This window comes from Notamacropus eugenii, chromosome 4, assembly GCF_028372415.1.
Source record: "Notamacropus eugenii isolate mMacEug1 chromosome 4, mMacEug1.pri_v2, whole genome shotgun sequence".
In the NCBI taxonomy this organism is placed as follows: domain Eukaryota; kingdom Metazoa; phylum Chordata; class Mammalia; order Diprotodontia; family Macropodidae; genus Notamacropus; species Notamacropus eugenii.
The window spans coordinates 116,845,052-116,869,935 of record NC_092875.1 but is presented as its reverse complement, the minus strand read 5'-3'; positions in this window follow the sequence as shown (position 1 = coordinate 116,869,935).

Sequence of the window (24,884 nt, the reverse complement as noted above, 5' to 3'; positions counted from 1 at the left end):
AATAGGAATTAGAACTCAAATCTCCAGGCTCCTGCCCAGTCATTACCCTTGCTATTAAACTCCCATGTTATTGGTCCCAATTGCATTTATTTTCTTTAAAACTAAACCTGAGGAAGGATGGAATGATTGACTGACCCAAAGGAATGATGTTTCTTTAAAAGGGGTTGTTGTTCAGAAAACAGTGGAGGAGTTGGGGAGGGGGAGAAGAAAGAGAATTAGGTACAAGCCAGGAGAAGATTCTTAAGAGTCCCTCAAGTTATATCATCTTGTAGTTTCCATAACATTACAATGTTGGGCCTTATCCGACAAAACATTAGCGTCAACGTCATCTTTCTGCTTCACCTGCTGATCCTGCCTTCTATATTCTCATAACCCTAACTCCCTCAGTGACCACCCAGGGACCCATGTGATGTGGGTTATTATTATTTTTCTTATTATTAATATATAAGAGCATTATATAGTTAAAGACTTGCTAAGAACTTTACAAATACTTAATGTGGAACTATGTTTAATATGAGTGTACATGTATAGCGTATATCAGTTTGCACACCTTCTTAGTGAGGGAAAAAATTAGAACTCAAAATCTTATAAAAGTGAATGTTGAAAACTAAGAATAAATATTTTTTTAAAAAAAATACCTCTACATATACTATGTCATTTTGTCCATAGAACAAGCCTGAGAGATAGGTGCAATTGTTATTCTAATTTTACAGAGGAGGAAACTGAGGCAGATAGAGGCTAAGCGACTTGCTCAGGGTCACACAGCTAGTAAGTGTCTGACATAGGCTTGGAACTCAGGTAAAGCTCCTAACTTCAGGTCCAGCACTCTATCCATTGAGCTACCTACCTGCCCCTGTATAATGACAGATGACAATTCCATAACACAAGCACTTTGCCTACAATATATTATTTGATTCTTCTATTAACCAGAAGAACTAAGTGCTATTGTAATCCCTATGTTATAGAAAATCAAACTAGCACAGAGAAATTGGGACTTGCCTAGAATCATAGAGCTAGTAAATATTTGAGGCAGGATTCAAACCCAGGTCTTCCAGGCTGTGAATCTGGAGCTTTACCCACTACTGCCTCTCAAGTGGTTAATGTATATTACTAGGTCTTGCCTCAAGAGAAGTAATGTAAATATTTTTTTTCAGCTATGAAATTGAATAGGGCACTGAAGACTGGGCATATGAGGTAATTGAAGGAACTGAGAATGTTTAGCCTACAGAAGAGATGACTTACTGAGGACATGACAGCTGTCTTCAAGTCTTTGACCAACGAAGAAAGGAAGAAGAAAAGCAAGGAAGTTTGCTCTTATTTTGCTTTACCCCTGAGAGCATATATGAGATCAGTAGTTGGGAGTTGCAAAGAGGCAGATTTCCACAATAAGTAAAGACTATCTCCCTAGAAATGGCAGCTGTCTAATGGCAGAATGGGCTGCCACAGGAAGCAATGGTGTTCAGGCACAGAATAAATGCTAACTTGTCAGAAACTTTACAGAGGGAACTCCTACAGAGGTAGGACTGATTTTGATGATTTCGTTAATCAATCATTCATCTAGAATCTAAGAGCTGGGGATACAAACATGAAAATGAAAGAAAAAGAAACCCCTTGCCCTCAAGGTGCTTATTATTCTATCAGTGGAGACAACACATTGCTATCTAGGTACATCCAAAATCAATACGAGGTAATCTGGGAGTGGGGAGAGGGTACTAGTATATCCATGGATCAAGAAAGGCTTCATGTAGAATGAATTACTTGAGTTTAATCTAAAAAGATGTAAGGGGTTCTGCAAGGCAGAAGTGGTGAGGGACTACATTCTAGACATGGGGAAAGATAGGAGATGAAAGACTATGTGGAAGAATACCAAGAAATTCCAGTTGACTGAACCTGAGAATGAGGGAGGGGACAGAGAGATCAAATAGGAAGCCATCATAAATAGTACAAGTGAAGGGGGTGATGCAGGCTTAATGAGGAAGAGAGAAAACCTAAGGTGGTGGCTATATGACTAGTGAGAAGGAAACCAATTCCAGAGATGCTGTATGGGTGGAAACAATAAAATTTGGTTACTAAGTAGATGTGTGAGATGAAGGAGAATGAAGAGTTCAGGATAACACTAAGGATCCAGTTCAGTAATTTTTTCAGTCATGCCTGACTCTCTGTGACCCCATTTGGGGTTTTCTTAGCAGAGAGATTAAAGTGGCTTGCCATTTTCTTCTCCAGCTCATATTACAGATGAGGAAACTAAGGCAAACAGGGTTAAAGTGACTTGCCTAGAATCACACAGCTAAGAAGTGCCTAAATTCAGATTTGAACTCAGAAAGATGAATCTTCCTGACTCCAAGACTAGCACTGTATCCACTGCACCACCTAACTGCCCCAAACACTAAGAATATCAATCAGGAAACTGGAAGGATGGTGGTGACCTTGACAGAAATAGAAAAGTTTGAAAGAGGGGTGTTTTGGAGCTGTTGTGGGGGGGAGGGGAGGAAGATAATTAATTCTGGCCAGTGAGCTATTAATATAAACTTAGAATCAAGAGACAAATTCAAATGCCAACTTAGACACTTGTGAATTGTTATGACCGTAGGAAAGAAAATCTGTTAACTACTCAGTCTCTGTTTCCTTATGCACAAAATGCAGTGAATACCAGTACTGTTAACCTTGAAGAATAAGTGAGGCTCTTCAGAAATCCTAAACTGCTTTACACACATGAACTTTTGTAATGAGGAATTCAGAGATTTTATGATTTTTCCCCCAAACAGGGCCTCTGGTGCCACCTCCCAAGCTTGCATGGGTTGCTGGGTGGTTAACCACCCCCACAGAGCATTCTCTCACTTTGTAATAATCTGCCGATAGAGGGATAAGTGGTCAGACAAGTCCTAGGCTTAGGAACTCTATGGGGACAGCCCGATCACATTCCAAGGCAAGTTAAGCAGCTTAGCACAAACCTGAAATTGAGGAGCTCGGGGAGCCCGGGTGAGCCATCTATTTGCTCTGAAACCTTTGCAGCTTTCTTCCTTTATCCTGCATTTCCAAGAACCAGGGACCATTCCTTAGATATTCTGCATCAGTCTCCTATGTATTCTATCACTCTTTTTAATAATACCATCCACTATCACCCTTAGCAACCAAAATGGCAATTTACAGGGCACTGTTTTCAGTGTCTTCTCTCTCCCCTTCCCTTTTGTATAGATGATGAAGGGAACAGTATGGTATTTCGAATTAGAGTTAGAACAACTTATTTCTATTCTAGCTGTGTGAATTTAGAAAAGTCCTGAAACCTCTGTGGGTCTCAATTTCTTTCTCTGAAAACAATTTTTAAGGTATCATTTTGTGATTCTATTATCGCCCACAAATGTAACCTAGAATTTGGGGGAAGGACTAAGATCTGTATTATAATATGAATGTCTTCTCCAGGCTGCTAGGTAGAGCAGTGCATAGAGCACTGGTCTTGGCATGAGGAATACCTGAGTTCAAATACTGCCTCATACAGTTACAACCAGCGTGACTGGGAAAATTACTTAAACCCTCCAGGATACAGTTTGTTCTTCTGTAAAATGGGGATGATAAGAGCTTAACAGAACTATGTAAATGTTTGCTACTGTCTCTCAGTCTTTTACCCTATGGAGTTGTTGTTGGGGGTGAAGAAGGAGCATGATGAGGAGCATGATTTCATCTTTTGGGAGAAGGAGGTAATTTTATTTCAGCAAAACTTTGAGATTACAAGGGTGAGAGGTAAAAGTGCATTGCAAGGTTCTGGCTCTAAGCATAGAGACAGGCAAGGAACCTATGTAGTCTTTTTTCCCCGCTTCTGCCAGGAATTCTAGCCAATCATAGACAAGAGGATCATGATGGAAAGCAGGTCATGGCATTAGTAATTGGCTGGGGATCTACCAAGCACGTTGAGATTAACTGGTGCAGCCACCTCTACTAATGGATGGGGAACGCTGGATAAAATCTCACTGGTCCCTTCTGACTGTAAAATTCTGTGCTTCCATAATTTCCACAGCTAAGAACCAGGCTGGAATCTCAGGGATTGTTGTTATTTTCCTAAGTGACCCTGTGCACCTCCTGTTTAAAGGAAATTAGGGTGTGATCATGACATGAAATTGGCATGAGCAACTGGTGACTAAAGGATACGGACACTGACCACATTGATCAAATCATTCATTGTGTGTGTCTGGGTCCCTCTGTAGGGTGGGTTAAAAATCCACAAATACTGTCATAACAAAGAACTACTAATTCATGAATGGGAAGAGCTGCATCAGGGACTCAAAAGTTACATAGCCATGCATCTGAGATGCATACTTACACATGTACATACATATGTATCATGTATATACATATGCACATGTTATATTGTATATGTCTATGAGAAAAATTATTTCTCATGTAAACCAATTATTAATTGAGATTAAGATTTTCCCTTTTCTATTTCTTCATTCAGAAATCAGTCTCTCATAGGTTATTCAGTCAGCATCTGGAGAACACTGCTAATAGATGAGATTGCCCATATCCTTGGGGTATATGCTTTTTCAACTTTAGGTAGGAGTCCATTCAACTAAGATACCTTCCCAACAGAATCCAGTTTAAACAAGATCTTGCCCTTAGGAAATAAGTCCCTGTTTGTCCCTGAGGCTTTCCATTAGAATTCAGGGTGACCTAGCTAGTGAAGGGGGAAATCATGGGGGGGAAGATCATCATGGTAGAAATTAATTCTTTTGCTCAGATTGCTGAAGGAAGCTAGGTCAGCTCTCTGCAGGAGAAGCTGAAGACTTTTTGCCTACCTTCTCATTAATATATCCAGCCCCTCATTGATTGTTAACCAATCAGAGTTGATTTCCACCTCAGGCATACCCCCTTCTCCAAGGTTTTTTAAGCTTTCAGAGACCCCCAAGATTTGTCTTTGGTTTATGAGAGAAAGGCAAATGACCATCCTTTTATTAATTGCTTGCTTCAATTAATAATATTATTAATTACACAAAAATTATGTCTCAGGCTTTTCATTCATCAAATCTATGTCATCTTATGAAATAAAGTGTTATAACTGAAAAGGATCTTAAGAGTTCATAAACACAATCTCCTTCTTTTTCTGTAGAAGAAAGAGATAGAGGAAGTCAAGTGATTTGCCCCAGTTCACAAAGCTAATAAATAGCAGAGCCAAAGTTTGGAAGGCAACCTGGCATAGGAGAAAGATCACTGATGAGGGATAATCTCCTGGAGAAGACAGGAGAGGACTGAATAGAGGAGGAAAGAATGGGGGTAATGTCAAGGGATTTTGAGCTGAAGGAAAGAGGAAAAGATGGAACACAGTGAACAACCTCATTTTTCTCTATAAGAGGTAAAGTCCTCCACTGAGATGGAGGAGGAAGTGTGGGAGTCCTTGAGAAAGGAAGGTTTGTGCTAGCTTCTGCGGTAAGTTGAAGCAGGAATCCACTATGGAAGAATAAAAAGATTGTTGCTGTAGTGTGGGTGCAGTTGAAGTTGGATAATATGAATTTGTAGTATAATCAATAAGCATGGTTATATAACTTCTTCGAGTTCTATTAATCAGTATATGAGGAGAAGGATGGTAAGTACTAATTCTGTGCTGCTATCTGGCCGAGCATGAACAGAGAGATGACCCAAGAGCATGAATAGAGAGATGACCCAAGGGGACCAGGCATTCAAAAGAAGAGGTTAGTGTGGTGTTTAATTGATTAACTCCAGGGTTGAGACCGGTAAGAGAGGAAGCACCAGTTAGCTGAGATAAGTGCCTGAGAGAGTACTGGGAGGTAGGGGAGGCATTAGACTTCTCACTGAATAGAAAGAATAGGTTAGACAGGGAGAAGCATAGGGAGAGATGGAATAATAAGAGATTATAGTAACAGAGGAATGTCAGAGTTGGGTCAATAATGTGCTGAAATCCAGTTGTGATCAGTCCTCTGTGGCAGAGGTATAGTGCAGGAGTCAATCGTGGGATCTGAGGAGAGGGAGGAATGGGCCATTAGGAAATTTAAATCCATATCATCATTAATGTTAAAGTCCCCTAGAACAAGTGCAGAAATGTGGGAGCAGAAGAAAACAGTGAGCCAGGTGCAAAAGCTTCCTATTAAAAAAGAAATACAATGTCTTGGGAGCCATTACACAAAGGCCACAATTATTCACATAGGATGGAAAAATGTAATAAAATGAACTTCAAAGAAGAAAATACAACTTAGGGACAGCAACAAATAAAGGGTCTGGAAGGCAATAGTTTTCTCTCCATGCTCAATTTTCCCCTATCTCTATCTCCTCTTTCTTGCTCTTTACTACAGTAACCCCTGTCCTAAAGCCCATAGTTATAGTAATCTCCCAATTGATGGACACGAAGGCCCTGCCCCACATGAAGGATAGAGTGGAATTGGCAAGAGGCAAGAGCATCAGTTCTCAACAAGTCCCCACTTTGAGGAACTTTCAAGCAGAAATCTCCCTTTGGAACTCTTCAAACAAGAGTCTTCTTCAAGTGTATCATCAAGTCAGCTTTCAGTTCTGAGGGAGAAGATGGAAAAGGCCAATCTCACTTCAGATTACCAAAGAAAAAGATTGTGGGAAGACATGAGAGGTGCTGGCAATCTCCAACATGTCCCTATTTCCAGCTTGTTATTCTAGAGATGTCAGGGAGTTTCCCTTTGGTTGAGATCCAAGACCATCTCTCTTGGGGCAACTGATTTACCTCACTCCCAATGATAGAGCTTCTTTACTCTGTATTGTCTGGTATATGTTATCCTATGTGTATGTAATGGTAATGATACTAGCAACTGCTGCAGAGGGGTAAGACCAATCACACAGAAGCGCTGCTAGCACAGATTCTTCATCTGCTTTTCTAAAGGAAAGACAGCTGCAAAAAATAATCTTATTTTAACTAAATAATGCAGAAAGATATAAAAGTGGAAAGAAGTGAGTATCCAAGAAAGAATCCAATAGATAGGGCTTCAACTGTCTAAACAGAATAATAGAATGATTTACATTACAAGCCCAAGGAGGATCAATATCTGGGTTCACAAAACCTTGGAACTCCTTAACAATGACTACCCCAGTCACATCTGGGAAATCACAAAGATCTCAGGTGAACATTCTTCCCACGAGTGAGCCCCAAAGCAAAATACCAACCTCTCAGAATATATATAGTTTTCAAAGAAATATTTGACACCTGATCAGCTTAGCACTGAAAAGTTTGAAAGTCTATGGCTCAACACCTGATGGGCTCTATGTGACTCAGCACAGAATGTATTACACCTGTGAACTGGGCCAGAGTTCAAAGAAGCAAGACATCGGTGATTGGAAAACTGTCTGTCTTTAGACCTGGGAACACGGCCCCTGTTCAAATAGAAAAAGGGAACACATGTGGTCACATAGGCCTATAAATGGACAGGGAAGATCTTATGTTCCCTTAACCCTTCAGTATATCATCTCTGATTGCTATGATTTGGATAAATAGGCTTCTTGGCTATTCTCTAGGTATGTTCATTGTGGAACTGGTATAAGGTGAAGATACAGACCTTGGAGTCCCCTTGCCCCAAAATGAAAAAACAATCCAAAATTAGGTGGAACCTGATCCTATTGCCAGGTGAACAATATTTAAGGGAGCAGACAGATAGACTTCTAGCCCAGTACCCCCTCTATCGGGAGAGCATAGTGGTAGCTTCTGGCCTCAATTTCCTGCTTTCCTCCTGGCAGGAATGCAAGTCTCCCTTGGAGATGGGTAAGGGAAAAAGAGATTTAGAGATATCTATTCTTCTTCCCTCTAAGCCACACACACACACACACACACACACACACACACACACACACGGCTCTCCCTACATGTGGGTTCTATCTATTGCTGCATGTAGAGACAGAGTTTTCACCCCAGGCAGGTCTCACTACTCATACAGAGCCCATTCCTCACTCTCCTTCCCTGCACATGTTGTTCTATGTCCTTGTACCACCCACGGAATGTAAGCTCCTTGACGGTAGGGAGTTTTATTCTTGTCTTTTTATTCACAGAGTATAGCACAGTCCTTGATGTATCATAAATGCTTTTCACAATGTTGGTTAAATTGAATTTGATCTAGTTTTATCCTATATTTTAGAGTAAAGAAGAACATCGACTTTAGACCTGGAAAATTAGGGTTTATCTCCCATCACTGATAATTACTAGCTACAGGAATGTGGGCAAAACATTTCACCTTAATTGTTCTCAATTATTTCATCTGTAAAGCCAGAGAAAATAGAATTAGGGATTCTTAACCTGAGATCTATAAAACTATTTATTTTAATTTAGATAAGCAAACATTAGTATAATTGGTTTCTTTTGTAATTTTATATATCTTATTTTATACATTAAAATTCATTGTTCTGAGAAAGGCTCCATAGGCTTATCAGCCTGCAAAAAAAAATTGTGACACAAAAATGATTAAGAACCCCTAAACTAAATAATCTCTGAAGCATTTCCCAGTTCTAAATTCTATGACCCAATAAGCCTCAGTTTCCTCATTTCTACCTGACTAGATTGCTGTGACTGTAAATACCTCAGTACCTGGAAAATACCTAGTTTCACTGACATGAACATTCTTTCAAGCAATGTAGATTGATTTGTCTGCTTGTATATCACAAGATGATTTCATGAGATGACACAAAATGATTGAACTATTCATCTCCTGGGAGCCAGCACATCTGGTGACAGTCTTTCTGGATTCGGTTACCCTGATCCCTCATGGAGAGACAAGTAGTCTGTTTCCAGACTGATGCTTGAAGCCTTTCCAACTTGCAAGGACCTAGTACAGCTCAAAATCTACTGATATTGCCTTGGAGTACCACAGTCTCCACCAGGATCAAACACCTAAGTAGGATCTCTAATGTGAATACTAGTACTAAAATTAATACTAATATGAAGGTAAATTATTAGTGAAGGCTGAATCAAGTGACACTAAAAATGTTCTGTCTGACTCCAGTAGGCAGACATTTTTCCAACTGACTTGAGTACAGGAAAATAGTGAATCCAAAGCTGTGTTGGCTTCCCAGGAGTGCCAGCCGATGCAGTTTCTCAGAAAAAGCACAGAATGCTTGGTGGGAATGTATTATTGAAAAGAGCTGTATGTAAAACACACAAGAGAATTCTCCCTGTACATTTTCTCAGGGTGTAAAGCTGTGTTCTCTGTTGCTGAATGTTTCAGAACATTCTGTTTTAAGCCCACCATGAGTTCATTATCATCATGATTTATGTTAATACAAATGATAAAAATAATCATTTTATTGAACTTTTGTTTCACATAAAATGCTTTATAAAAACTTGATATGCTTTTGTAAACCTTCTGGCACCTGCCTAACAGAAGTTCCTCAAGGTCAGGTGCTGTATCTCCTTGCTTTATGTTTACTGAGCCCACCCTTACTCTTTTTTCTAGTACCATGCTATGCATCTAGTTGGTGGTCAATATGAATTTAACAAACCCCGCCCAAAAATATATATGAAGTGACAACTCTCCAGAATATCTCATGTTAAGCATGGTGGGGCTGGGAGGGGGTAACCAAGACATAATTCCTATCAAAAGGTTTACAGTCAAATAAGTGTGATCCAATTTGAGCATAGCATTCATTACAGCAGCCACCCTCACCAAATTACAATAGAATCTTGGGATGAGAAATTGAATTCAATTCATTAAACATATATGAAGCACTGACTACCAAGAAGGCACCAGGCTAGAGCCTGAAGACATAAAATGGTCAAAGGGCATGACCTTGGCTTCAAGAAACTTACAGTCTAATTACAGGGGTTGCAGCAGGTACACAAATATACATATATATATAATACATATATATATATACATACATTTTTTAAAAAATGTGATTAGAGTAAAGGAAACAACTAGACAATTTTAGGAAGGAAAGAACACTTTCAGCCTGCAATAAGGGAATGGGGATTAGAGGAGGGGTGACCAGGGAAGGTAAGCTATATGGAGGAGGTAACACTCAACTTGAGCCTTGAAAGAAACAGGATTTCAGCAAGCAAGAGATAAAGGGAAATAAATTCCATATATATAGGAAACAGCCTAAAGAAATTCATGGAGGCCAACAAGTGGAGCCCAGTTTAACTGTAACAGAGAGCATAAACAGAAGTTAGGCTGAAGTCATGTTCTGGAGAGCCTCAGGTCGCATTTGTAGTGTAAATTTTCAAGGCAGAGGCGGTATGGTAGGGGTACCGTGAGATCCATGTAAGATTATTTTGGCTGTTCTATATAGAGGGTGGCCTAGAGAAGGGAAAGACTTGAGAAAGGAAGTTCAATTAGGGAAACAAGTAAGAGATAAGGATCTATACTAGAATGATGGCAGTGTGGGTAGAGAAAAGAGAAAAGACATCAGAGATGGTTTGTGGGTCAATGTGCCAGAACTTAACTTATTAAATGTGGGAAAGGGGGATGTCTATGAGAGCGAGGGAAGAATCTAGGATGACTCACATTTTGAGTCCAGATACCTAGAAGAATAGTGATTGTGTCAACAGAAATAAGGTAGGAGGAAGAGAAAGAAGTCAGGGAAAGAGAACAGAAAAGAGGGAGACAATACATTGATCCTGAGTGTTGTAATGGAAAGGGCAGAGAGGACAGACTGAGAAAATGGGGAGAGAAGGGACTCATTTCATGGGGAGGGTAAAGAACAGACTCAGAAGGAGTGAAGTGGTCAGACAGGTGGAGGAATGGGAGATTGTAATCAGAGAGGAGGATTTCAGAATTTCAGAACAGAGGGAAGATGGAGCAATTCCAAGGGATGATGAGATCTGGTGTCAATACAGGGCAGGGGGCAGGGAATAGGGTGGGGGTGGATGACAGAGGTAGAGTTCAGAAGGATGTTATAGACATTGAAGATGTTGATTAACTGGGAGATGAGGTTTCTGAAGGGTTCAGAGAAAAGACTTTAGATGCAACCTTAAACATCATCTAGGTCATCTATATAAAGAACCCAACCCATCTTTCCAGACTGATCTAAAAGGCAGCCTACTGCAATGGATAGTCAGAATGGATAGCCAGACTTGGAGACAGGAAGACTCAGGTTCAAATTCCCCCAATGATAATTACTAGCTTTGTGACCCTTGGCAAGCTGGAAAACTCCATTACAGCTCGGTTCTTCATCTATATAATGAGAAATTGTACTCGGTGACCTCTCAGGTCCCTTCCAACTCTAAATGTCCTAGCCTATGCTACTCCACCATATTATATACCATGGTATAGTGAATAGAGCACTGAACTTGAAATCAGGGAAAACTGAGTTCAAATCCTGCCTTACATACTTTTTTGTTGTTTTTTACTTATTTCTGACTCTTCATGACTCTTTGGGGCTTTCTTGGTAAAGATACTGAAGTAGTCTGCCATTTTCTTCTTCAGTTCATGTAGAAAGAGAGACAACTGAGGCAAATAAAGTTAAGTGACTTGCTCAGGGTCATGCAGCTAGTAAGTATTTAAGGTCAGATTTGAACTCAAGAAGATGAGTATTTCTGACTCCAAGCCCCAGCTCTAGATACCTAGCTCTCCCCCTCAGACACCTATTTAACTGTTGGGGTTACAGTTTGTCCTTCCTTCTTGAAGAGGATCATGACATCAGGGAGATGATGACATGACTTGCAATTGACTTTGATTTGAGGGAGGGAGGGCTGTGCAAAGTCACCAGCCTCACTTCTCCTCCATAGTCAACTGGATCCAGTGGCCAGATATGATCAGGACTACTGGAGATGGTCCAGGACTTAGCTGTATGACCCTGAAAAGTCACTTTAAAGTCTCTGAGCCTCGCTTTCCTCTTCTGCAAAATGAAGGGGTCTGGATTTATTGACCTCTAAGGTCCCATTCAACTCTAAACTTATGATCTTATATATATTCAAGGCAAATGACATTACTCACTGATTTCTAAATGTACAACTTTCCTCCCTCCATAAATTTGTTCATATTGTTCTATCTCTGAGACCTGCTCTTATCTCCCCACTTGTTGAAATCCTGCACAGCTTTCATGATCCAGTTTAAAACAACCTTTTTCTCGAAACCTTTCATCTCCTTCCATCTCCATACACCATTCCCGGGTCAGCTAGAGTATCTCTCTTCTGAGCTCTGAGAAGGTTCACTTTGAACCTTATTCTGTTCCTGACCCTCTGAATTTTTCCACCTTTCCCTTACTTAAGTACCTCCCTTCTCAGCACCTTCATTTTTAATTCTCTTAATGTGCTGTTTTCCCTCATTAGATTATAAATTACCTGGGGGTAGGAACTGCCTAGCTTTCTGTTTACATTTGTATTCCCAGCACTTAACATAGCACCTGACATGTAGAAGAATCTTAATAAACCCCTTATTTAATGTTTATCCCTCTCATGACACTTATAATTTGCTCTGCATTACAGTTATGAATTATGTACTTGTCTAGTTCCGTGAGAACGGAGACCATGCTCTGCTCATGGTCTCATCTTAAGCAATGCCTAGCTTTGTAAATATCTGTCCATTTGTCTCTAGTCCACACAGAAGAAACAGAAGTCAAATTTACCCAAGGTCATGACTAAAGTCATAACCCAATTGATCAACCAATCAATAAGCAATTATGAAGTATCTCATTCGACAGGCACAAAACAATGCATAGGTCCTTGGGATACAAATATAAAAGGAAACAGGACCTGCCCTCAAGGAACTTACATTGTAAAGGAGAAGTTCTTATGCAAAATTATAAGTATCCAAATCCATACAGAACCAGTACAAAATAACCTTAACTGAGGGAAGCAGGAGAAGTCACATGCCAAAGGTACTGCTTAAACTGAGCCTTGAAGGAAACCAAGAATTTGGAAAAGTGGAGGTGAAGATGGAATACATTTCAGGCATGGGGGAAAACCAGTGCAAAAGGAAGAAGATGGAAAATGGAAAGTCATGTGCAGGGAACATCAGGAAGGCCAGGTTTAGCTGAACTGTATGGTTCAAGGAAGAGAATGACGTGAAAAAGTAATATGAAGTGAATGGTTAAAGAGTTTTAAATAACAAATTGAAGAGTTTATATTTGATTACATGTATGTATGTATGTATACATATGTGTGTGTGTGTGTGTGTGTATTGATCCTGGAGGAAATGGGAAGCCATTGGAATTTATTGAATAGTGGAAGAATCATTTTGGAAGCTACGTGGAGGATGGAAGGGAGTGGAAAGAGATTTGAAGAAGGGAGACAATGGGAGACATTGTCCAGAAAAGAGGTGATAAGGGACTGAAGTAAGATGAGAGGGGTCCTGCTCCCCTACAGTCAGTGTTCTTTCTCTAGGACGTCCAGACAGTGCCTGGATGAAGGCAGCCCATGGAGAATTTGGAAATGTAGAGAGCACCTCCATATTCCAGTTGAACGTCTGACCAACAGTGATGTGGAAGAGAAAGTAAAGAGTCTCAGTTCCTCTGACTGAGAAAACTTGGCTGGCAGAGAAGTCAATATTGACCCTGAGATAAACTATTTAAGCCCCCTAGCTTAGGGGCTTTCTTCCCAAAGGCACCCTGGCTTAGGAAGGCTAAACAAACCTTTGCAGCCTGAGGTTTTGTCTTCCACAGAATATTTTTGGGGTAGTTTTTAAATCCATTTTATAAAGGTTTTGGGAAGGAGGAAAGGAGAGGAAGTCTGAACCATTGTGTTTATTTAAGAACTAAAGTTACCTGCTACTTGAATAGTCTTTCAACCCTTCTCCACTTGTCTTTTCTCACCTGGGAGTTATAAACCCTATTTGCAGCTTTCAAGGTAATGTCTAGAAACAGCAATGGAAACCACAGAGGTGATAGCCATAGCTCACATTTCTACAGCACTTTAGAGTGCACCAAGTGTTTTCTTCACAGTAACTCTGTGACGTCAAGGGATTATTCTCCCCATTTTATAGATGAGAAAATTGATACACAAAGAGCTGAAGGGACTTGTTCAAGTTCACATAATAAATAATAATAATAACTACATATCTTTCAAGAACTCAAAGTCACCTCCATACCACAAGGCTTCAGAGGAGGACTTTAGTGGAGACTCAGATCTGTGGGAAATGATTAATTTGGACCCCTTCTCCAATCCTATTAATTAGGTTATTAAGAATTAATTAATTAATCAGTAGTTCAGTGTGATTCCAAAATGGGTAATGATTATTAGCAATTACTAGTGATATATTCTTCTAGTAATATTCATTTAGTCAGTTATCTAACAGCAGTACAAGAATAAACATGTATTAATATGCATTTTACATAAATCATATAGGGATAATTAGATAAGTTCTTATAGTAGACCTTTAGAGTAGGCCTCAAACTTTAATTCAATGTTCACCACTTGTTTACTATTTGTAAAGCTCACTTGTGCAATAAGACTGCTGAGAAAGATATCTCCATCCTGTTTTGCTCAGATTCCATGTCCAAGCCTAGCATGGATGGCACGATATGGAAAGTTCCCTTGATTTGTTTTTGTACTATCCACACCATCTCCTCTTGCTCAACATGAAGAGGAACCCATCCATCTAATAATCAATTAGCCAGTGGAAAAATTCCTTGCTTCACCCAACTGATGACCCTCCTGCTAATACACCATATTTCAACTGATGCCCTCAAAAACAAGATTTATCAACCAATGGGATTTTGCATTTTACTTTGTCTCTCCCGAGTGTTTGAGTATCAAACTCTATAAAAACAAGGTCCTAGGGACCAGGGGACATCTCAGGTCATGAGGAAAATCTGTGGTCCGCTTCATCAAAGGGGACCATGGACCCTATTGGATTGGAGTTCTGCTTCAGTGGTTTTTCTTGTAGATTGGACAATTTTGGACCTCACAGACCATTCAAGAGGAACAATTACATCCTGACTCCATATAGATTTCCTCTTTAAGGAATTTAGTGCAATTGCAGTTAAATGGGGGGGGTTGTGGCGGGGAGAAAGAGGAAGCAGCCAATTATCCTGCTTCCAAAACAGCCCATTGACATTGGTTGGGCTGGGAACTCTCACCTCCTGAACAAACCAGTTGGGTGGTTGTCCTTCATTCTCAAAGAGGACCAAAATGATAACACTATGTTGGGGTCAAGGTACAGTGTGACTGACTGTGGGTGATCATTCTGACATGAGCTCAGTAGGCTCTACCACAGATCAAGCACAAGTAATCCATATAAACATTTGGAGTGGAGATATCTCTAAGTTTGCACATCTCATATTTCTTTTGAGCTGCTGCAATTCTACTTTGCTCAAAGAGCACAGTGCCTTCTTTGATGTGCACATGCCATGCTAGGCAGTCCTGTGCCAGTTTCTCTCGTATTTTACAATTGATTCCAAAGTTTTCAGAGAGACTTTGAGAGTGTCAGCTTCTTCTGACCTCCATGTAAGTACTTGCCTTGTATGAGTTCTCTATAAAAAATAATCTTTTAGGTAAGCATACATATGACATTTGAACAACATGGCCAGCCCATCAGAGTTGTACTCTCTGCAGTAGAGTTGAAGGCTTGGCAGTTCAGCTTGAAAAAAAGACCACTTCCCTTTGAATTGTCTTAGAAGATTCTGAACATCACCTGGGAAGATAAAGAACCAGATACTGAGGACAAACCAGTACAGCACAAAAGACAGGCTCAGTAATCATAGCTCACATTCTCTATAGCACTGAAAAGTTTAAAAACCACTTTTCTCCCAACAGCTCTGTGAGCTCAAGTATTAGTTCAAGTATTGCCTTCATTTTACAGATGAAGAAAATAAGCTTTGGAGAGGGTAGGTGGTTTGCCAATAGTAAGATTCACTCTAGGATTTGAACTCAACTCTCTTAAGTACCTTGCTCTTTCTTCCATACTGATGGCCAGTTGAATACTCTCCTCTGGTCCTCTCCTGCCTTCCTGTCTCCCTTGGGAGTCAATGGGAACTCAACTGGAGCAAGGGATGCATTCTGAAGATGAAGAGCCATACCAAATGAATGTAATAAAGTATAACCTAGACAGTGGCAGGCAGTAGAAAGAAAGTTAGTTCATGCATACTCTGTTTAAGAAGGCAGGTAAGCATATTTTGAAAAAAATTTTTTTTTTAATTTAAAGCATGAGTGTTTCAAGAATTACTCTTCTGTTACATAGAGAATTCACTTACATGAAACAGGTCCTTCCCCAACAATGATAAATAGAAGAGGATCCTAGTGTAGATGAAAGAGATCTTGCCTAGAATCTGGAGAATAGACATTTAAACTCCAGCTCTGATACTTATTAGTTCAGTGGGCAAGTGTCTTTCTCCTATGAACTTCAGTTTCATCATCTGTAAAATGACACTACCTAGGTTCAATACATAAGACTGCTGTAAGGAAAGTACCTAGACATCTTAAAGGATAGGGACAGGACGTGGACCTCTGATTCCATTGTCATAGGGAATTCCTAGAGAGGAACTTTCTCTAACAATGTAGGTCAGCACCTCCACAAACTACAGTCTTAAAGAGGTATCTGGACAATTCCAAAGGATCCATGATGAAAAATGCTATCCCCCTCCAGAGAAAGAATGTATGAATTCTGAATACAAATTGAAGAATACTCTTTTTTTTTTTACTTTATTTTTTTTGTTTTTTTCATTTTAAAAAAATATGGCTAATGTGGAAATATGTTTTGCATGGCTTCACACATATAATTGATGTAATATTGCTTGCCTTCTCAATGGGTAGGGGAATACATTGGGAGAGGATTTGGAACTCTAAATTTTTTTAAATGAATGTTAAAAAAAATTAAAAGAAAAGAAGAGTGATCTAGAGCAATGAAAGATCATTGATTTGCCCAGTATATGTCAGAAGGTAGGATATGAATCCTACTCTTGCTGATTTCAAGGCCAGCAGTATAAGACACTGCTGCCTCAATATATTATCTTAAAACAAAATATAAATGTGAGTTAGCGTTATTTGATTTCTGTAGTAGGGAGGCATACTGGCCCCTTTGCAAACAACATGTGGTGATAAGTGTAGGTGATTAAGAAGAAAATTATCCTGACTTCTATAGTCAGACTATAGCTCATGACTTTATGCCATCTCTAGTGAACAATTAGTTGTTCATGGGGTCAGACTGTGTACTCAGGCACCTGAGAGCAGTACGTCAGGCTACACATAGTGGTTCAATGGTTAACTGCTATTTAGAAAATCACTGAATGTCTTCAAAATTCTCTGATGTTCTCAGGAATGAGGTCTACAGTGGCCTCTGGAAGGCTGATTTCAATGTATTGGTGAACTGCAAAGAGAAAATAAAAGTCTTATTTCATTTCTGTAATAGGAGATGGCTGCTCCCTGGGAGCAAAGCTGGAGGTAGCATCCAGAACACACTGCTGTATGGAAATGGGATTTTTCAGCAATTTAAATTGCAATTCACTCCCTCTAAAACCTGCGTTTTCTGACAACTCCCAGTTTAGGACATTTGCCACCAAAATGTTTTCAGAGGATTCATTAAAAATTAGAGATGTATCCACCCTTTAGAGATAATCCTAGGCAGATGCAGGAGTTTTTGATCAATAATGTTCTGAGATCCCATTGTGACCAATCCTGTATGTGGCTGGACAAAGGGACCTCAAATCTGGTTCTTCTAGGTGGTTAGTATGTATTTTAAAACATGTGTGTGGGCCCATATATCATATGGAATAATAATAATAGCTAACATTTATCTAACACTTGTTTGTAGAGGAGTTTTTAAAATGTTGTTTTGCTATATCTTCACAACAGCTCTGGGACGTAGGTGCTACTATTATTCCCATTTTACAGATGAGGAAACTACGGAAAACAAAGGGAATTACCTTCCCAGGATTTGGGGGAGGCACTGAGAGATTGAATCAGTTTGTCCAGGGTCACATAGCCAATATGTATCACAGGGGAATCCAGGTCTTCCTGACTCAAAGCTTGATTATCAACTAAGCTCCTCTGCTTCTTACGGGTATAATTACTCTCCATTTTACAGGTAAGGAAAACAGATTTTTCTAGGTTAAATGACATGGTTGTACTGTTAGTAAATTCAAGAAACAAGAGTCAAACTCAGATCTTTCCTGATTCTTTTCAGACACTATAATTATCCGAATTTCAAGTTATAAAGAGGCTCTTCCAATGTCCTAAGGTTTTTTGTTTGCTTGTTTTGTTTTGTTTTTCTCCCTGGGTTTGGAACAGAAGGAAGACAAAGAGAATTGAGAGTGAGAGGCTGGCAAATTATCTTGGACATAGAGCTGCTGCACTTGTTTTTTGAAAGCCTCTTGAGGGGGAAAAAGAGTTTATTGGTTCCTTCTTTTTTTTAATATTAATTTCCATCTATTTACTGTGTCCTTGCACTCTCCCCAGTGAATCTTTCCTTATAGCAAAGGAAAAAAAAACAGGCAAAACCAAACTATGCAGTGACCATATTTGACAGCATATACAACTGTCTGTACCCATAGTCCCTCATCTCTCCAAATGAAAGAGGATCATTTCCTTATCTCTTCTCTGAAGTCAATAGCTCAATATATTTCTACAGCATTGGTGTTCTCTTATTTTTACATTATTCTAGTAATTATGTTAATTGCTTTCCTGGATCTGATTATCTTCATCTGTATCTGTTAATATAAGTTTTCCCATGTTTCTCTGATTTCTTCATACTTAATGTTTCTTATGGCATAGTAGTAGTCCATTGCATTCATGTACTACAATATGTCTACTCATGGTATATGTATGTAAATACACATATACAAATATGCATATACATATATGTTGTTGACCAAAGAATATCTATAAAAATATGATATATTCTCTGTGTGTGTGTGTGTGTGTTAGTCCTTCATTGCCAAAAAAGACCATGCCATTGGAGAAATGATGACATGACTTGCACTTGACTTTGTTTTGAGTGAGGGAGAGCTGTGCAGGTCACCAGCCTCATTTCTCCTCCAGAACCATCTGAATCCAGTGACCTGATATTCATCAGGATGACTGGAGAAGATCCAGGATGAGACAATTGGGGTTAAGTGACTTGTCCAAGGTCACACAGTTAGTGAGTGTCAAGTGTCTGAGGTGAGATTTGAAATAGATAAATGATGAAAGAAAGACCATTACCCACAAATAGCCCCCAAGATAAATGAACTTTTCCTTTTTATCCCCCCTAAAGGAGTAACTTAATATGCCAAAAGCACTGGTAAAGCCCTTCTTTCTTTCTTAGGTCATAGAGTTGGAATCTGAGGCAGGAACAAAAACCAAGAAAACTGACTAGAATCTTACTCTCCCTAAAAACTTGTTTTACCTTTAAAACAATTTTTTAAAAACTCCTCACCATTTCTGTTCAAGAATGGAAAAATTCCAGTCTAGATATGAGTTCATAAAAGTAGGGAATTCCTGGTGTGGAAACTGCTTCCATCAATATATATGAACAACTCCTCTATAATTTAGAATTATAGCCTTTGAAAATTAGCTGGGCAAATGATGAATTAAGTAACTTGGTGATAGTCAAAAAACATTTACTAAGTACCTGCTAAGTACCAGACACTGCTAAGCTGAGAATACAAAGAAAGGCAAAAAATAATTTCTATCATCAAGGAATCTACAATCTAATGGTTAAAGACAAGATACAAAAGGGGGCAGAAAGGTAAGGAAAAAGAAGGTACCCACCATAATGCCTTGATGGAGAAGTCCAGAAGAGAGCAGCTGGATAGGAAAAGAAAAGACGACTGACCTGAGCTCTCTACTTAAATGGAGGTTCTGGGAGGAGAAGTCTCTACTCTCCACTCAGAGGAATGAAGGAGTCCCAAGGGCACAGGGGATTAAGGAACTCCAAGGCTGATATGATTTTGTAGGATCAAGAGGCTCCTAGGGCATTATAACAGCTAGCATTTATATAATACTTACTAAGTACCAGGCACTGTGTTCAACTCTTTATAATTATTGCCTCATTTGAGCCTCACGACAGCCTAGGAGGTAGGTGCTATTATTAGCCCCACTTTACAAATGAGATGCAGTGGATAGAGTGCAGAGACAGGAAGACCTGAGTTCAAATCCGACTTCAGACACTTACTATCTGTGTGACACTGGGCAAGTCACTTAACCCTGTTTGCCTCAGTTTCCTCATCTGTCAAAGAACTGTAGAAGGAAATGGCAAGTATCTTTGCCAAGAAAACCCCAAATGGAGTCATGAAGAGTTGGACACAACTGAAACACCTGAACAACAGTAACAACAAACTGAGGCAAACAGAAATTAAGTGACTTGTTTAAATCACACAACTAGAAAGTATCTAAAGCTGAATTTGAACTCAGGACTTCCTAACTCCAGACCTGGCACTCTATCCACTCTTTCAACTAGTTGCCCCCATAATGGCATGATGGAAGAGTCCAGAAGGGTACAGCCAAGTGGGAACTGAAGAGTCAACCAAAGTGAGCCAGGTCTTCCTGATTCCAAGGTAGGACCTCTATTCACTATACCATATTGCCACTCAAAAAATAACTTATTTTCATTTTTATAGATGATCAAAGCAAATATGATGTGAATAGCCAACCAAAACAAACCCCCAAACTCAAACTACTAGCATTTTGATTGAAAATAGTAAAATAATATGACTTCAAAACAAAGAATAAAATTAATATATTTGCTTTGTGTCCCCTTCTGAATCCATTTGTATACTTACAAAGTACTGAGCTATATATACTTCGAACTGGAGCCAAACTCTCTTCTAAGAAAAGGGCAAAGTCATCACCTTAGTGAATAATTAACAGGCTGAGTTTGATCCCTGGCCTAAAGCTGACAGCTGAACTAAGTATTTACTCCTTGCCATGAACTAAAAAGACAAGAGTGATTTCCTTCTCCGTGGAATAGGTGGATAAGGAAGTAAATCAGAAAAAGCCCCTTCCAAAGGGTTCTGTTGTCCTTGGTTCCCCATTCAATCCCCTTCAAGTTCCCACCCCAAGATAGTTCATGCACACACCCAAACTCCTGCACATGGATAGCTCTGATAGAAGAAGAGGTGTTGAATGAATATAGCAATGTTTCTATTAATATGCCAAAACCATCTGCAGGAGGGGAATGGAAAAGGGGGCCGCAGAAATTTCAGAGAGGTAAAAACAAAATAGAATTCATATAAATACTTCCCAAAATACTAGATAAGAGGAATTTACACTAGGAAAATATCATTAAATATGACCTAATACTGGTGCTTCAGTTTTGTAAAGATCTGTACTTTCAGTCTGGAGGCATTTGCTTCACCAATGTAGATCACAATTCCATTCTGCCTTTTTTAGATTGAAAATAAAAAGTAATAATGACAATTATCAGCTGATTGGTGTGGAGCCTTAGCAAACAGAGAGTCTCCTCAAGGGAAGACAGACATACAGACCATTTATCAGGACTGCCATCAAAATCTATCCAGCTTCTACTGCTTTGACGTAGCTTTAAAGCACCCAGCATCATCTTGACGTCATGATGGGGCATCAGAAGAAGACTTAAATGAAAGAAAAAACAGAACCAAATGTGCCATAAAGTATAAATTATACATTTGGAATCTTAGGGAAGAAAGAAGAATGGAGAAGAGTTGAATTAACCTGAAGGGAGATGACAAAGGATGCCAGCCAGAATAGCGCTTAAGTAAGGAAGGGGTGGAGAGATACAAAGGGAGTTACTTAGAACTGACCAAGCCTGTTTATACTGCAAATCCGTTGTGGGCAGCTATTTTATGGGTCTTTTAGATAATGGCCAACAGGGTATTTGGAAGTTGAACACCTGAATACCTTCCCCTTCCCAGCAAACAACAGTATCTTAGCTAAAGAGATAAAGAGACTAGCTGTGTGACCTTGGGCAAGACCCTTACCCCCAATGGCCTTGCCTTCCCCGCTTCAAAAGAAAGAGAGAGATAAAGAGAAATTCAATGGTATCTATTAGACACATGGACAGTAGAGAAATCCTTAGATCAATGATGAACATGCAAATCTAATATGAGTTGATATCTATCAAACACATAAACTAAAGAGAAATTCCTGACTCAATACAAACATGTACACATCTTCGTAAACACACATACACACACATATATATACACAGATATACATATATGCTATATGTGTGTGGCTGACTCAGTTTCCTCATCTGACAAATGAGCTGGAGAAGGAAATGGCAAACCACTCCAATATGTTTGCCAAAAAAACCTCAAATGGAGTCAGAAAGAGTTGGACATGACTGAAATGACCCACAATAACATGCATGTGTATAAAATTATGAAAACATATGTTCTCCTCATAAATAACACTTCATTTCCTATGCTTTTGCATAAGCTGTCTCTCATGCTTGGAATGCACTCCCTCCCTACATCTACCTCTTAGAAGCTCTATTTCTTCAAAGTTTAACTCATGCATTATGTTCTACATAAGACCTTTCCCCATTTCCCCACTGCTGCTGCTGCCTCTCCTCAAAATTATGTTACATTGATTTTGTAGAAATTTATATATGTACATGTTATCTCCTCTGCTAGAATACAAACTCCTTGAGGACAGAGAATATTTCATTTCTGGTCTTGTATCTCTAGTATTTAGCACAATATCTGGGACACATTAGGCACTTCATTGTTTGTGGGTTATCTAGTAAGTGATGGAGCTTGAAATAAAACCCAAGTTTTTCAGCCCCAACTCCAGTGTTCTTTCTCCTACACTAAACTAAAGGCAGAGGTCACTTATCAACTTAAAATCCAACTGCAAACAAGTTTTGTTAAATAATAATTGAGTCTTTGATAACATTTGGATGCCTGAAAAGAGCCGACAAGAGAGGGCACTGAGCATGTGGTCAGAGAGCACCTTGTTACAAAGCACTGGATTTTATGGGACACTGTGCTATGGAAAACAGACTTTTCATCTGAAGGCATACTTATATGATAAGCCAGGGAAATACTGCTGGGAATGACTCATAACAGAGCAGTCTTTTCTGCAGTGGGTCCAGACTGAACTTGCAATATCAATAGGAATGAATTTCCCAGCATTTCCTCAATTAAGAGCAATAGTTGATGTTCCCTCTCAAGGATTATGGGGGCTGGGGGATGGAGTCTTTTTTTTTCCTGGAGGGCATTAACCTTGTACTTTTGAACTCTCACAAAATATTAAGTTGAATGTGACCTGAGTTAGTTACTAAATAGATATTTGAAGGAGAGTGATTAACGCATAAATCTTTCAGAATGATTGTCATTATTTAGTTGTGTCCAACTCTTCATGATTCCCATTTGAGGTTTCTTGGCAAAGATACTAGAGTGGTTGCATTTTCCTTCTCCATCTCATTTGACAGATAAGGAAACTAAGGCAAATGGGGCTAAGTGATTTACCCAGGGTCACATAGCTACTCAACGTCTGAGGCCAGATTCGAACTCCAGAAGATGAGTCTTTCTAACTCCCAGCCTGGCATTCTAACCAGTGCACCACCCAGGTGTCCTTTCATAATGGTAGTTCCATGTATAGAGTCTGGGAGGTAGCTGCCTTTAGGCAGTACTGATATTAACGGTAATATAGTTAGGGGGATTCATTGGGTCAATACATTGGCTTGTTAAACTAACTATGACTCCTGAAGACAATTCTCAACAGCCTCTAGAAGACTCCTAAATCATGCAGTTTTAGGATTTCAAAGTAGGAAGGGATTTTAGAGGCATTAGGGTCTAAATGCTTAATGAACACACCCCCTCTATCATATTTCTGACAAGGGATCATCCAGCTTGATAGAATATTTACAGTGATAGAATATTTACCTCAAAACAATATTTTGCATCAAGAGAATGTAAGTTCCTTGAAGGAAGGTAGAGAATATTTTTTTTAATTTTTGTGAATCTCCAAGACCTTATAAAATGCCTCATAAACAGGCATTTAGAAAATGCTTGATGAAATTAACAAGTCAATTTGCAGCACCTCTAATTGTTAGGAAATTATTTCTTACATTGTAATGGAAATAATTTCTTATATTGTAAAATAAAATTTTATTGTATAATTATATTGTAATTATATTTATATTGTAAAAATATTATAAAAAATCATATTGTAAAATAAAATAAAATGAGCCATTTTTTTTTCCCCTGAAGTCAACCCTGGCCACAAAAGTCCATATGAGTAATGACAGGATCTGAAAAGCCCTTTTGGTCACCTTCAAGATATCTTTGCAAGACAGAAAAATGAAATCTATCATGGGCACAGTACTGATCAGCTCTTAACATTTCAGAGTGGTGTTGAGAGAACTCTGTGTCCTTGAAGGCTATTCCAGCAGAACACAAATTCTGAGAAGTTTAACCTAGCTGAAAAGGTTTCAAGTGTGGGCATAAAGATGGACTGTTATCCAAGGATATAACCTAGGCATATTTGGAGAGGTTTATTGCCACAGGGGCAGCTAAATATTGCAGTGGATAGAGTGGCAGGCCTGGAGTCAGGAAGACTCATCAAGTCTGGCCTCAGACATTTATTAACTGTATGACTGAGCAAGTTTGTTTGAAACTGTTTGCCTCAGTTTCCTCATCTGTCAAATGAGCGTACAAGGAAATGTCAAACCACTCCCATCTTTGTCAAGAAAACCCCAAATGGGGTCACAAAAAGTTGGACATGACTGAAAAACAACTGAACAACAATGAAAAACAACACTGCTGCATGAAGCAACATAGTTGTAGTGGAAATATAACCAAACCCGAAGTCAATGGACTTGAATATGAGCTGCACTACCTAATATCTCTGTGACCTTGAGCATCACTTAAACTCTGGGCCTCAGTTTGCTTATCTGTAAAAGAAGTGGTTGGGTTGAATGATCATTAAGGATATTTCCAGTTCTAAATATATGATCTTATGAAGGTTGTTCACTAAGGAATGAATTTAATTTCAGCCACATCTGGGCTAGGTGGCACAGTGCATAGAGCATGATATTTGGAGTCAGGAAGATCTGTGTTCCAACGATGCTTCAGACACTTACTAGCTATCTCAT